The sequence below is a fragment of the Artemia sp. Qi Xiang Cuo genome, chromosome 5, assembly GCF_049724085.1.
Source record: "Artemia sp. Qi Xiang Cuo chromosome 5, ASM4972408v1, whole genome shotgun sequence".
NCBI classification, from domain to species: domain Eukaryota; kingdom Metazoa; phylum Arthropoda; class Branchiopoda; order Anostraca; family Artemiidae; genus Artemia; species Artemia sp. Qi Xiang Cuo.
In genome coordinates, this window is record NC_142798.1 from 5,739,881 (window position 1) to 5,756,543 (window position 16,663).

At 33.4% G+C, this 16,663-nt stretch overlaps 1 long non-coding RNA gene across 1 annotated transcript in view; it reads left to right on the forward strand.

Annotated features, from left to right (window-relative positions):
- The first annotated feature begins 9,764 nt into the window (after positions 1-9,764).
- LOC148951741 (uncharacterized) overlaps positions 9,765-16,663 on the forward strand; it is a 48,668-nt gene continuing 41,769 nt past the window's right edge. The window contains exons 1-2 of the long non-coding RNA XR_016141780.1: positions 9,765-9,790; positions 10,588-10,749. This is a non-coding gene — a long non-coding RNA (uncharacterized LOC148951741). The remainder of the gene's footprint in view (positions 9,791-10,587; positions 10,750-16,663) is intronic.

The window sequence follows — 16,663 nt, forward strand, 5'->3', positions numbered from 1 at the left end:
AGCTTCTAGTTTTTTCATTGCACTTTTAGTTTAGTTTAGTCTTAGATAAGAGTTTTAGTTTTGAGTTTCAGTTTGGTATTAGCTTACAGTTTTAGTTAGAGTTATAGTAGTTAAGAGTTTTAGTTTCGAGTTTAGAGTTTTAGTTTAGAGTCTTAGCTTAGAGTTTTAGTTAGAGTTATAGTTTAGTTTACTTTTAGTTAAGAGTTTTGTTTAGAGTTTAGAGTCTTAGCTTAGAGTTTTAGTTCTACTTATAGTTTACTTTAGTTTTAGGTGAGAATCTAGAGTTTTAGTTTAGAGTCTTAGCTTAGAGTTGTTTTTTTAGAGTTATAGTTTAGTTTAGTTTAGATATTGGAGTTTTAGTTTTGAGTCTTAGCTTAGAGTTTTAGTTAGAGTTATAGTTTAGTTTTAATTCATACTTTTATTTTATAGTCTTAGCATAGATTTTTTCTTAGAGTTATAGTTTAGTTTAGTTTTCGTTAAGAATTTTAGTTTAGAGGTGTTGTTTAGTTTTAGATAAGAGTTTTAGTTTAGAGTTTAGATTTTTAGTTAGAGTTATAGTTTAGTTTAGTTTTAGTTTAGAGTCTAGAGTTTTAATTTAGAGTGTTAGCTTAAAGTTTTAGTTAGAGTTATAGTTTACTTTAATTTTAGTTAAGAGTTTTAGTTTAGACTTATAGTTTAGTTTTAGTTAAGAGTTTTAGTTTAGAGTTATAGTTTAGTTTTAGTTTTTGTTAAGAGTCTTAGTCTAGAATTGTTGTTTAGTTTTAGTTAAGAGTTTTAGTTTAGAGTTTTTGTTTACTTTAGATATGAGTTTTAGTTTAGAGTCTTAGCTTAGAGTTTTATTTAGAGTTATAATTTAGTTTACTTTTAGTTAAAAGTTTTTTTTAGAGTTTAGAGTCTTAGCTTAGAGTTTTACTTAGAGTTTAGAGTTTTAGTTTAGAGTTTTAGCTTAGAGTTTTAGTTCTATTTATAGTTTACTTTAATTTTAGTTGAAAATTTAGAGTTTTAGTTTAGAGTCTTAGCTTAGAGTTTTTGTTTGTTAAAGTTATAGTTTAGTTTAGTTTAGATATTGGAGTTTTAGTTTTGAGTCTTAGATTAGAGTTTTAGTTAGAGTTATAGTTTAAATAAACTATCAAATGGGGATAAATCTATTTATTTAGACAGTGCAAAAACAGGTACAAAAGTCCAGATATTTCGATCAAATATACTGCGACTGTCTTCAGTACAAATACTAGAAAAATAGAATTGAAACTAGCATATTTATATACAACAAAATAAATAACTTTTCGGTTCATTCACAAAATAATGAACTTCCGGATTATTCACTGGATTATTTTCAGAGAGAATTCATTGACAAAGTTCATTCAAAGTTCTTGATGTAAATTTTCTTCTTTAATCCTGCCCAAATGTAAAACAAATTTCCAATGAAAGTGGTAAAGCCTTCTGTGTCTTCTAATTGCAAACCAAATGTTGAGTTTATAGATGTTTACTGGGTTGGTCTCATTTCCCCATATATACGACGTATTTTCGACATAACACCCTTAAATTAAGTGTTGTTTTATTAGACCACACTGCTATTCTAAGACGAACAAATAAACTTTCAAATGGGAATAAATCCATTTATTTAGACAGTGAAAAAAAAGGTACAAAAGTCCAGATATATCGGTCACATATACAGCGACCGTCTTCAGTTGAACATTTGGTTTCCAATTAGAAGACACGGAAGGCTTTACCACTTTCATTCGAAACTTTTTTTACATTTGGGCAGGATTAAAGACGAAAAATTAAATACAGAATTCTGAATGATTTATGTCAACGAACTCTCTGAAAGTAATCCCGTGAACAATCTGGAAGTTTGTTGTTTTATGAATGACCCCAAAAATTATTTTTTTTGTTGTATATAAATATGCTAGTTTCAATTTTATAAATTTTAGTATTTCTACTGAAGACGGTCGCTGTATATGTGACCGAAATAGCTGGACTTTTGTACCAGTTTTTTCACTGTGTAAATAAATGGATTTATCCTCATTTGAACGTTTATTTGTTCGTCTTAGAACGGCAGTGTGGCCTAAGATAACCACCTAATTTAAAGGTGTTATGTCAAAAATACGTTATATATATGGGGAAATGTGACCAACCCAGTAAACATCTAAAAACTCAACGTTTGGTTTGTAATTAGAAGACACAGAAGGCTTTACCACTTTCATTGGAAATTTGTTTTACATTTGGACAAGATTAAAGAAAAAAATTTACATCAAGAACTTTAAATGAACTTTGCCAATGAACTCTCTCTGAAAATAATCCAGTGAATAATCCAGAAGTTCATTATTTTGTGAATGACCCAAAAAGTTATTTATTTTGTTGTACATAAATATGCTAGTTTCAATTTTATTATTTTAGTACTTCTACTGAAGATGGTCATTGTATATGTGACCAAAATATCTGGACTTTTGTACCTGTTTTTTTCACTGTCCAACTAAATGGATTTATCCCAATTTGAAAGTTTATTTATTCGTCTTAGAACGGCAGTTTGGTCTAAGAAAACAACAATTAATTTAAAGGTGTTATGTAGAAAATACGTCGTATATATGGGGAAATGAGATCAACCCAATAAACATCTATAAACTCAACATTTGGTTTGCAATTAGAATACACGGAAGGCCTTACCACTTTCATTGGAAATTTGTTTTACATTTGGGAAAAATTAAAGAAGAAAATTTACATCAAGAACTTTGAATGAACTTTGTCAATGAACTCTCTCTGAAAATAATCTAGTGAATAATCCGGAAGTTCAATATTTTGTGAATGACCCGAAAAGTTATTTATTTTGTTGTATATAAATATGCTAGTTTCAATTTCATTATTTTAGTGTTTTTACTGAAGAATGTCGCAGTATATGTGACCGAGATATCTGGACTTTTGTACCTGTTTTTGGACTGTCTAAATAAATTGATTTATCCATTTGAAAGTTTATTTGTTCGTCTCAGAACGGCTGTGTGGTCTAAGAAAACAACACCTAATTTAAAGGTGTTATGTCGAAAATAAGTTATAGTTTAGTTTTAATTCAGAGTTTTAGTTTAGAGTCTTAGCTTAGAGCTTTTCTTAGAATTATAGTTAACTTTAATTTTAGTGGGAAATTTTAGTTTATGGGTGTTTTTTAGTTTTATTTAGAACTCTTAGTTTAGAGTTTTAGTTAGTGTTATAGTTTAGTTTAGTTTTATTTTAGAGTCTAGAGTTTTAATTAAGAGCGTTATATTAGAGTTTTATTTAGAGTTGCAATTTATTTTAGTTTTAGTTGAGATTTTTAGTTTAGACTTGTAGTTTAGTTTTAGTTTTAGTTAAGAGTTTTAGTTTTGAGTTGTAGTTTAGTTTAGTTTTAGTTAAGAGTTTTAGTTTAGAGTTGTTGTTAAGTTTTAGATATGAGTTTTAGTTTGATATTAGCTTACACTTTTAGTTAGAGTTATAGTTTAGTTTAGTTGTAGTTCAGAGTCTAGAGTTTCAAGTTAGACTCTCAAAACTTATAGTTTTAGTTAGAGTTATATTTTATTTTAGTTTTAGTTATGTGTTTTTGGACTTGTAGTTTAGTTTTAACTAAACGTTTTAGCTTAGATTTTTAGACTAGAGTATAGCATAGCTTAGCTAAGACTCTAAACCTAAACTCTGAATTAAAATTAAACTGAACTATAACTCTAACAAAAACTCTAAGCTTAGACTCTAAACTAAAACTCTGAATTAAAACTAAACTAAACTATACTTCTAACTAAAACTCTAAGCTAAGACTCAAAACTAAAACTCCAATATCTAAACTAAACTAAACTATAACTCTAACAAAAAAACTCTAAGCTAAGACTCTAAACTAAAACTCTTAGTTCTCAACTAAAACTAAAGTAAACTAAAAATAGAAGTAAAACTATAAGCTTAAACTCTAAACTAAAACTCTAAACTCTAACTAAAACTCTAAGCTAAGATTCTAAACTCTAAACAAAAACTCTTAACTAAAAGTAAACTAAATTATAACTCTAACTAAAACTCTAAGCTAAGACTATAAACTAAAACTCTTAACTCTAGACTAAAACTCTTAACTACTATAACTCTAACAAAACTGTAAGCTAATACCAAACTGAAACTCTAAACTAAAACTCTTATCTAAAACTAAACTAAACTAAAAGTGATATGAAAAAACTCTAAGCTATGACTCTGCTATAAAACTATAATGTAAAACGTTTAGTTAAAACTAAACTACAAGTCCAAAAACACTTAACTAAAACTAAAATAAAATATAACTCTAACTAAAACTCTAAGTGTTGAGAGTCTAACTTTTAAACTCTAGACTCTGAACTACAACTAAACTATACTATACATCTAACTAACACTGTAAACTAATATCAAACTAAAACTCATATCTAAAACTAAACAACAACTCTAAAATAAAACTCTAAACTAAAACTAAACTAAACTAAAACTCTAAACTAAAACTCTTAACTAAAACTAAACAACAACCCTAAACTAAAACTCTTAACTAAAACTAAACTATAACTCTAAAATAAAACTTTTAACTAAAACTAAAGTAAACTATAACTCTAACTAAAACTCTAAGCTAACACTCTTAATTAAAACTCTAGACTCTAAACTAAAACCAAACTAAACTATAACTCTAACTAAAACTCTAAACTCTAAACTAAAACTCTTATCTAAAACTAAACAACACCTCTAAACTAAAATTCTTAACTAACCTAAACTATAACTCTAAGAAAAACTCTAAGCTAGTCTCTAAACGAAAAGTCTGAATTAAAACTAAGCTAAACTATAACTCTAACTAAAACTCTAAGCTAAGACTCAAAACTAAAACTCCAATATCTAAACTAAACTAAACTATAACTCTAACAAAAAAACTCTAAGCTAAGACTCTAAACTAGAACTCTAAATTCTCACCTAAAATTATAGTAAACTATAAATAGAATTTAATCTCTAAGCTAAGACTCTAAACTAAAACTCTAAACTCTAACTAAAACTCTAAGCTAAGACTCTAAAATCTAAACAAAACTCTTAATTAAAAGTAAACTAAACTACAACTCTAACTAAAACTCTAAGCCAAGACTCTAAACTAAAACTCTAAACTCTAAACTAAAACTCTTAACTACTATAACTCTAACTAAAACTATAAGCTAATACCAAACTGAGACTCTAAACTAAATTTCTTATCTAAAACTAAACTAAACTAAAATGCATTGAAAAACTCTAAACTATGACTCTAGTCTAAAACTCTAAGCTAAAACGTTTAGTTAAAACTAAACTACAAGTCCAAAAACACTTAACTAAAACTACAATAAAATATAACTCTAACTGAAACTCTAAGTGTTGAGAATCTAACTTGAAACTCTAGACTCTGAACTATAACTAAACTAAACTATAACTCTAACTAAAACTGTAAGCTAATATCAAACTAAAACTCTAAACTAAAATTCATATCTAAAACCAAACAACAACTCTAAACTAAAACTCTGAACTTAAACTAAACTAAACTACAACTCTAAACTAAAACTCTTAACTAAAACTCTTAAGTTAACGCCCGTCATTCCCCCAAACACATCCAATCAAAGTTTTGAGATAGCCATTTTGTTCAGGGTAATTGATTTCCAGATAAAAAGTATGTTTTTGAGAAGGACACTCCCCCACAACCTTCGGGGCAAGGGGTTTAAGTTAAGCCCTGAGGGCATATAAGAACGGTGTTGGCACAATGTAACCTACTAAAAACTTGCACAGGGAATATGAACTTTATTTGAATTATATTATTTGGTAAAAAAAAACACCTAGCAGTAACCCCGTGATTTTCTGTTTTCAAAGTTTTGTCTGTTATTATTTAAACATTTTCATTGGCAGCGCGCTAGCGCTGCCTAAGTAAAGAACAATGTGAGCACAATGTTTTTTTTCTTCAGTCGGGTACTTCGTATTGAAAGAGTTGTCTTAGAAACTTCAAAAGAGGTTCATTCGATTGAAAATTGAAGTGGCTAGTGCCAGAACAAAATTTACCCTTTACTGAAAAAATATCGATGTTTTTACTTTTATAATACTACTACTACTAACAACTCATCGCAGCACCAAGCCGCCTGAGGCCAACACAGGTACGCACGCTCCTCCTCCACCCCCATCTATTCAAAGCCTCTCTTTTTACACCCGCCCACGAAGTTCCCATTTCCTTTAAATCTTTCTTTAAGACGTCCTCCCAACCCAGACGGGGACGACCTGCTTTCCGTTTAGCCCTAGATGGTTGGCCGAAAAGAACAATCTTCGGCAATCTGTCATCCTTCATCCGAACAACATGCCCTAACCACCTCAACCTTTCTTTCATTATAGCCCTAGAGAGCGGCATTGAACCACATTTTTCGTATAGCCTATTCTTTGAAATACGGTCAGTCAGCCTGGTACCCAGAACAATCCTTAAGCAATTTCTCTGGAAAACATCTAGCAAATCTTCATCCGCTTTTCGGAGCGTCCATACTTCAGAGCCATATTTGACCACTGTCATCACTGTAGCTTCTAAGATTCTAATCTTGGTTTGCAGACTTATCTTCCTATTCTTCCAGACTTTTTTTAACTGTGAAAAAACACCCTGAGCCTTGGCTATTCTATTTTTAACATCTTCACTGCTCCCACCATCTTTACTAATAATACTACCAAGGTAAGTGAAACTGCCCATCTGATCAATCTTTTCATTACCCAACGTCACCTTTTCATCTTCACTTATTCCTAGCCTTAGTGACTTGGTCTTCTTAACATTAATTTTAAAACCTATTCTAGCACCCTGAACTCCCAAAACCTCTAAAACTTCATTCATTTTGCTCACACTTTCATCTAGGATGCTTAAATACACAGCATAATCTAAGTCCAGGAGACTTTTTCCTCCCAATTTGATTCAGTGGTCTTCCATTGCCTTTCCTGCGTCTACAAAACAAAGTACGTCCAAATGATCAATATACAGAGAGATAGAAAGGAATCCTACTTAACTCCTGATTTAATACGAAACCAGCTGCAAACCTCTTTTTCTACCTGAACTGTAGCCGTGTTATTCTTATACATAGCACTAATCACTTTAATGCATTCGTCTGGTATACCATACAAGGATAAAACCTTTACTAATGCCCCTCAATCAACAGAATCAAACGCTTGCTCATAATCTAGAAAACTGAGGACCAAATTTGTTTGAAAACATAGGTATTTCACAATTATTAACATAAGAGTGAAAATTTGGTCAACACATCCTCTGCCTTTTCTAAAACCGCACTGTTCTTCTCTTAAAACTTTGTCTACGGCATCTCTAAGTATAAAAAGTATCATATTACTAAGCAATTAGCTATCTACAGAGATCAGAGTAATTCCTCGATAATTACCACACTTACTTTTATCACCTTTCTTATAAAGTGGCTTACTTAAGGTTTTCCTAAAATCATTATGTACTTCCCCTTTTTCAAAAATCATATTCATAATCCCCAATAACTTATTTCTAACCTCAGAGCTACCATATTTAAGAAACTCATTTACTACCCTATCAGCACCTGGAGCCTTATTATTCTTTAATCCTTTTAGTACTGTTTCTAATTCCTCCTCACAAAACAAATCTTCCTTCACATCCAAGGTATCACAAACTTTTTCATTTTCCTCTATATTTTTTCCTGCAACTCTATCTCGGTTAAGCAAATTCTCAAAATGTTCGGCCCATCTTGCTTTAGCTTTTGTCTTATCGCTAATTGCCACCCCATTCCTATCTTTAACTGGGACAAGTCCGGATTGACTACTACCTCTCAATTTGTTAACGTGCCAGTACAATATTTTACTATTATGCCGTCTAGCTGCATCTTCTAAATCCTCGGCAATTTTATCCATGGCCTCCACCTCACACCTCCTTAGTTCATATTTCAATGCTTTCTCCACTTTCTTTACATTTCTTTTGTCTTCATGTGTTTACTTTTATAACTTTAATAAATCAAATAGTTTTAACATTTTGATGACTAAATATCAGTATATGTATATTAAACTGACAATGCACATTCATTTGTATTTTTTCAGTAAAGGGAAAATTTTGTTCTGACCTTGGGAAGGCATAGGGGTTTTGCGCCCAATTTATGTTAATTTCTGCTCGTTTTGAGTTTGAGTCGATTATTTATTGTAATTTCTGTTCCTTTTGGGTTTCATTAGTTATCGATGCTTATTTGTGGTAGTTTCACGCTTGGTAGATTATTTGATTTTATTTTTGCTCATTTTTTGTTTAATTGAGGTCTTTACTTTTCTTGGAAAAACTTATTTTGTGGAAAAAGTTTTTTAAATTAATTTCTAGAAAGAAACTTTTTTTGTTAAATATCTCAAATTTCAACAAATGCATAATGGGAGATTTTTAGGGTCCAAATCTGAACCCCAAAGTTTCAAAGATGTCAAAGACGTACGCCAGAATTTATTGGGAAGAGGGCTTAAGTTCATCGAAGTAGCAAGCAATAGGTGATTTATATAAAAATGATAAGGAAATTTTGAAAAAAATCTTGACATTTAGAGGCCTTCCAAAATGTTTGCCTTAAAGAAGAACATTTTGCCTGGGAATTTTACCAATTTAAAAGCTAGACAGGTTTAGCGTATTTCAAACTAAATTCAGCCGTAATTACACATCACAGGTGAATTTGATGGTACTTTTGACTAAAGAAAACTTTTCTAGATCAAAGAGGGTTTTGATTATTCTCTGTGGGTTGATTTATTTAAGTTTGGGCATTTGAGTTACATTGAGTTACAATGTATTCCTACACAGGACTTTTGTCAATAATTTGTTACGACTTTCACACGATTTATTTAATTACAACTTGCAGCAGCCTGAAGCCACTATTCCGGAGGCAATATGCTCTGGGAAACTTGAAAATTATGGAACACCGGACACTAGTCAAGTCAAATGAAATTTTCCTGCTTTTCTTTAAAATTTATACCTTTTGCCCTTTCTTCCTGCGCTATTATTTTTAATCAGTAAGTAAGGTCCTAGTTTCTACGTCTCCCTACTTCAGTAAGGCCCTACTTTCTGCGCTATTTTTTATCAGTAAGTATGACCCTTTTTTCTCCCTACGTCAGTAAGGCCCTACTTTCTGCGATATTATTTTTTAATTAGTAAGTCGGGTGCTACTTTCTACGCTTTTGTTTTTAATCCAAATAGAACTATATTAAATCATTGAAATTCAGGTTCTCACAAATTTTCCATGTTCTTTGGTTTGGGCCTTATGGGGAAGCCAAATATAGATAATAACCTTGGCAAATAGGAAGGATGCCTGTCTTCTGGTGGGTTTAGTGTTTGACAAGTTGTATATGGTAAAATTTATATTCCAATTAGTAGATAAAACTTAGGTTATGAGTAGTAAGCATGTATAAGGTCCAGGACGAGATGGTATAAAGCGACCAAAACCTCCCATATTATGGACCTATAAAGCGATCAAAAACGTTTTGGAGCTATGGTGGAGATTTTGCAATGCAATCAGACTGGTTTAGAGGATATTTGCTTTAGCAAGTTCGTTCATCTATCATCATAACGTGTTTATGACTTTCCTGGTTCATTATTCAAAATTAAAATTCCTTATATTACATGTTCAAAGGATGGTCTGATTCTAGAAATACTGGTTTACAGCTGGAGGGCTTATATTCGTGTTTTTCTTGCTATAAATATAGAACAAATTGGTTTTTCTGGATCAGTTGTTTGATAGAACTTATATTAAGCCTATTACAATCAAATTTATTCGTTTTTCTAATGGAGAACGAAGGAATTATGATGGTAAGTAAATATAAATTATTCTTGCATTATCATAAAAACCTAATCCTTTTTTCCTATAGATATCTGCCAATATGTCTTTAGGATTTGGTATGATTTGGTGATTAGCATTTAACGATATTTTTAGCTAGCTTCAAATAAGATGTTCTGAGATATCTGGCTAAAGTAGCGTTCGCAACAATTTCTATTTTAACTCAACAGATAGCAATTATCTTCCGTGTCATATATAATTGAGACGATCACCGTTTACTCGGCTAGTAATTTATAATCAGCAACTTGTATGTGCACGTGTGTGTAGACTCAATAGAGTAATTATTGAAGAAAAAAAAAGAGGAGTTAGGGGGAGGGGCGCTACCCTCTATTACTATTCTGAAAAATATCAAACGGACTTAATAGTCAAAATTGTGTTGTTTTTGTTGCATTGTTAGGTAGCAACTAGGACTGGCATTCTTTCTTATGAGTTTGAGCAGATTGAGATTTAAGCCTATAAGTTTTAAAATCGTGACGTTCATAATTGAAAAAGAAATACAATTTTTTCTTTTATCCTGCGTGAGCTATGGTTTTGGAGAGGGGAGAACAATGCCCCCATTAATATTCTGAATAAATATCAAACGGACCTAATAGTCAAAATTGTGTTATTTTTTGTGTATCGTATTTAAAATCTAGATAACTTAGCCTGCATCTAGGACTCGCGTTCTTTTTTACGAGTTTAAGCAGATTGAAATTTAAGCCTATAAGCCTATAAGTTGTTTGAAGGACTTACCTGACAAAAAAAAACTGAAAATTAATTTTTATTCAAGGGGATTGTTGGTCAAAGTCTTCCTAAACAAAAGCGACCAAAGCTCGATGGCCCGTTTGGCACCACTGACACGGACATAATCAGAAGCATAAACTTGTGGAGGGATAGCGTGATCCACTTCGCACCTCGAACGGTTTATACCGAACTACCTGTAACCTTCAAGGTAACCCCCATTTATCAGATATTTTTTAAATTTATAATGCGTTCAAAATTTAACATAAGAAAAAAGGGGTAGGGGTCTTGAAGAAACGGATAGAGGGATGGTGAAAAAAACATTAACTTTGCTACATGACTTTTGGTGCTTATTTAGTAGCTGGTAAACACGAGAGTGGAACTATAATGAAATGCTTCAGGAGAAATAGCTTAGTGCTTCTTACTGAACTAATGGCAGCTCCTTGGCAAATATTTTTATAATGTACTTTATTTTATTGCTATTAGCCAAACACTCTCGATACTAGTGAATTATCTATGAAGGGGGTAGATTTATAGGAAATGAAATCTGCTTCTAGTCTGATCGCTATTTTTATGGATGGGTAGATTTGTATGAAAAAGTGTCTGGTTATAGCCAATATTATACTGGGAGAGGAATTATGTTTTGAGGGGGTAAAAAATGGTACTTATTTAGTAACTGGTAAACACGAGAGTGGAACTATGATGAAATGCTTCAGTAGAAATAGCTTACTGCTTCTTACTGAACTAATGGCAGCTCCTTGGCAAATATTTTTATAATGTACTTTATTGCTATTAGCTAAACACTCTCGATACTAGTGAATTATCTATGAAGGGGGTAGATTTGTAGGAAATGAAATCTGCTTCTAGTCTGATCGCTATTTCTATGGATGATTACATTTGTGTGAAAAAGAGTCTGGTTATAGCCAATATAATACTGGTAGGGTAATTAAGTTTTGAGTGGGTGAAAAATGGTACTTATCTAGTAGCTGGTAAACAAGAGATTGGAACTATAATAAAAAGCTTCTGGAGAAATAGCTTACAGCTTCTTACTGAACTTATGGCAGCTCCTTGGCAAATATTTTGATAATGTACTTTATTTTATTTCTATTAGCCAAACACTCTCGATACTAGTGAATTACCTATGAAGGGGGTAGATTTGTTGGAAATGGAATCTGCTTCTAGTCTGATCACTATTTTTATGGATGGGTAGATTTGTATGAAAAAGAGTCTGGTTATAGCCAATATAATACTGGGAGGGGAATTAAGTTTTGAGGGGGGTTAAAAATGGTACTTATTTAGTACCCGGTAAACACGAGAGTGGTACTGTAATGAAATGCTTCAGGAGAAATAGCTTACTGCTTCTTACTGAACGTATGGCAGCTCCTTGACAAATATTTTGATAATGTACTTTATTTTATTGCTATTAGCCAAACACTCTCGATACTAGTGAATTATCTATGAAGGGAGTAGATTTGTAGGAGTTGAAATCTGCTTCTAGTCTGATCACTATTTTTATGGATGGGTAGATTTGTATGAAAAAGAGTCTGGTTATAGCCAATATAATACTGGTAGGGGAATTCAGTTTTGAGGGGGTTAAAAATGGTAGATATCTAGTAGTTGGTAAACAAGAGAGTGGAACTATAATAAAAAGCTTCAGGAGAAACAGCTTAGAGCTTCTTACTGAACTAATGGCAGCTCCTTGGCAAATATTTTTATAATTTACTTTATTTTATTGCTATTAGCCAAACACTCTCGATACCATTGAATTACATGTGAAGGGAGTAGATTTGTAGGAAACGGAATCTGCCTCTAGTCTGATCGCTATTTTTATGGATGGGTAAATTTGTATAAAAAAGAGTCTGGTTATAGCCAATATAATACTGGGAGGGGGATTAAGTTTTTAGGGGGTGAAAATGGTACTTATTTAGTAGCTGGTAAACACGAGAGTGGAACTATAATAAAAAGCTTCAGGAGAAATAGCTTACAGCTTCTTACTGAGCTAATGGCACCTCCTTGACAAATTTTTTTATAATGTACTTTGTTTTATTGCTATTAGCCAAATATTCTTGATACTAGTGAATTATCTATGAAGGTGGTAGATTTGTAGGAAATGGAATCTGTTTCTAGTCTGATTGCTATTTTTATGGATGGGTAGATTTGTATGAAAAATCGTCTGGTTTATTCAATATAATACGGAGAGGAGAATTAGGTTTTGAGGGGGTGAAAAATTGACATAGTCTTTTAACTCTATAAAATAACGGATATTTCACATGAAAAATAAACCCTTTTTTCTATAGATTAACGAATTAGCACCACCATCATCAAGTCACGAGGGAAATTAAGTTTTGACGGGGTGACAAATTGGTATAGTTGTTGACGTTATAAAATAATGGATATTTCACTGGGAAAATAAACCCTTTTTTCTATAGATTAATGAACTAGCACCATCATCACCAATAAGTCATGAAGCATCTATTTTTAGTGGACCTGAACCAATCATTGCACCACCACTGGAGTTTAGGGATGAGGATACTCTAGTTGTTGATAATGTGGAGTGGCAAAGAGGCTTTTTAAATGATTGTTTTAGGGACATGACCAGCCTAGATGACCTAACTTGTGACATAGACATGGTGGAAGACCCGGAATGGACAGATAGACTTATGAGAGAGCATTTAGGTGATTTTAGTAGTATTAGTAGTAATAGTGCATCTAAACTGGGTCCTCATAAAGAATTTCCGTCACAAAACAATACAGGCTGGCTTGATCAGCTATCCCCAAACACCCTGGAAGACATATTAAGTAACCTGGGCGATTTCACACCAGAGCCAATGAATGCGATTGAATAGACTGAGGGTGGTGCTATTGACGATTCTATGCTACTCCCCTCCAATCTGGTTAATGATACCAGTAGCAGTACTAGTAATGATACAATATCACCACAATTATTCCCACTTCCAGATTTTTTTTTCCAACTCTGCCTTGCACCATAAAAAAGTCTACAGCGCCAAATTCAGTGACCCCTTTAACTCTTTAGTGTCAGGGGATATAATACCACATCTCGTGGACATTACCCATTTATAAGTTAACAAGATTCGAGCCCTTCTTGAACAACAGATGGGGGTTTGGAGGATGGGGATCGGTTTAAAAGCATCAATAGCACTAGAAATATTTTTTTTAATGAAAATGCAAGTGAGCTGTATTCGAAATACTTGCTCACAGAGATGTTGGCAATTCGCCAGCATTTATCAAATTATCAGGAGTTTTTTTTATATTGGGTTAATAGCATTCAAACTAAAGTGGATAATTATAACGAGGGGGGTAGGGGGTCGGTGGTTTTATTTACTGAGAGTTTAACCGTTAATATTTGTAGATTTAAAATGATTTTATTTTAAGAGGTGGGGCTGGGGAGTGGGGCTGGGTTCTATAGTTTTAAAATATCATTCAGATTTAGAGGGTTGTAAGGGGGTACAACGAACATGTTTCGATGCGAGGCTACAGTGTTTCAAATATGCATTTTTGATTGCTGCCTATAGACCCCTATTGAAGGATGCTTCCAAGAAAAAGTTGGACGAATTAGCAGTTAATGGTAGGGAGGGGTCAAAGTTTCCTGTAGTATATTTTAGTTGTTTAAATGGTCAATTTGCCGTTACATTATAAGGAATAGATATTTTTGAGCGGGTTAATGCACATTTAAAGATTGGTGTCACGGTGTTGCAGTATGAAACAGAATTTGAGGAGGGCCAGCGTACCGATATGAAAGATGTATTATTTCAAGTGAGGGCTCCGTCAATTGAATCAGTGGAGCATGCTCCTATAGAGCAATAAGATCGCTTTAGACTGCGAAGAGAAACTCTCGAACGTGTAAAATTTGTCAAATCCAAATTGTGTTAAAATACACGAAGCCATAGGGGTTTCTTACGCTCTTGCGCAATGAGATTCCAATAATATCATGCAGGTTCTGGATGTAGTTGAATCGTTGGGCTATGAAGACTGCATGCGCTCGGCATTGGTCAGTCTAATAAAAACAGTGAACGGTGCAATTTCGCGCCTTCGTTACACAAACTAACCTATGCTCCTATCACCAGACGACAGATTGGCCATTAAAAATCGCAAAATATGTTGGATTTGCAAGGGATAATATGATGAAGGTGTTGGGAATGGGGGGAGGAGGAAGGTTATCAACCATGATCATTTGTGGCAGAAAATTAAATCGGGAGGGAGTAACTTCAGAGGGTTTGCACATCAGTCGTGCAATTTAAACGTTATACAGCAATATTTCGTACCGGTTTTTTTACACAGTTTCAATTACGACTTAAAGTTTGTTTTACCGGCAATGGCCCGCATTGCCAAGGGTGGACCTGTAGATAAAGCATGGATAGATGGTTCTTTTTCATCTAATATCATACCCAAATCATCGGAGAAGCTACTGCTGCTAAAATTCATGTGGAAAACAGTTGAAAAGGGTAATACGTGCCTGAATAAAATCTGTTTTTAAGACTCTTTCAGCTTCTACCCCAAATCCTTAAGTCAATTGATTCAGGTACAGAAAAGTGACAATTTTTATTGCTTCCCCCTCCTTAAACAGCGCTTCCCCGACGATGAAATGTATGATTTATTAACGTGTAAGGGCATATATGCATATGATTATTACAACTCTTCCTCGAGGCTAGATGAGGTGTCATTACCGCCCATTGAAGCTTTTTACAATTCTCTTACTGAGAGTGAGTGCACCACTAGTGACTATGAACTTGCTAAGAGGGTTTGTTCAAAGGGAGGATGTAAAAATGGGTGGGGTTATTGTAAACTATACTTGGCCAGTGACGTACTTGCTCTTTTGGACATTGTGTGCAAAAATACGGATAAAATCTATGGGGAATTTGGGTTGGATTTAGGGTATTATTTTTCCACTCCTCATCTGGTGATGGACTTGATACTTAAAATCAGCAAAGAAGAAATAGGTCTGATCACCGATGTGGATCAGCATCTGTTTGTAGAGAGATCAATTAGGGGTGGGTATTTTGTTCAAGGGGAACGTATCATGAAAGCTGGTCCGACCAGACAGCACACCGATGAAAAGTCAGACGCAGTTTTTTGGATATGAATTCCCTTTGCCCATCTACATGTCTCACTACTGTTTGACGTGTGGCAATTATAAATGGCTTAACAATCCATATGCTTCGAATTTCCCCGACATTGCTAGCGTTGAGGAGAATGGGGCACAGGGATGGTTTTTTGAAATTGACGGTGAAATACCCATGGAAATCCATGACTCGGTAAAAGACTTTGTTTTTCAGTTTATAAATAGACCGGTGGGTAGGGACTCTCTGAGTCCCTACAATTTATCTTTAGTAGAGGATGAGAGTATGCACTGGATACCTTCAAAACAAAAACTAATTGCCGACCTCAATCTGAAACAGAATATCGTTGTTCATCACGTTCTATTGAAATGGATGGTGTCCAATGGTTTCAAGGTCAAAAAGATTCATAGAGCCCTCCAATTTGATCAAAAGCCTTACATGAAAACGTTTATTGACACCTTTGTAAGAAAGCATTCACAAGCGAAAACGAAGGTTAAACAAGAAGTCTATAAACTTATTTTGAACTCAGCCTTCGGTAAAATGTGCGAAAGCGTACGAAACAGAAGTCGATGTGACATTGTAAAAAATCCCAAAGATTGTACTCAAATCATTGTGGATCCAAACTTCACATCGTTCACAATCATAGACTCTGATATGGTGCTCTTACATCGCAAGAAAACAAACATTGTTTTAAATAAAAATATTGCAGACGGGCGTGCAATAACGGAAATATCTAAAAAAACTCATGTTGACATTTTATTATAATGTATTAAAGGTACAATGACCGATTGAGGGACAAGTTCAAGTGTATTACGGGGACACTGATTCACTCCTGTTAAAAGTTAAAACTGAAAATTTATTGAATGATTTAGAAAATGGCGAGTGCAATAGCCAACGAATGGACTACACCAACTGGAATGAATCCCTCTACCCAGAGCTAGTGAAACGCCAGGCCCCAAATCAATTTTTAGTGCTAGTATCTGAAAAGGGAAGTGATCTGATATCCATGGGTGTTATTCCTGTGCTGAAGGTATACTGTGTGGAAAC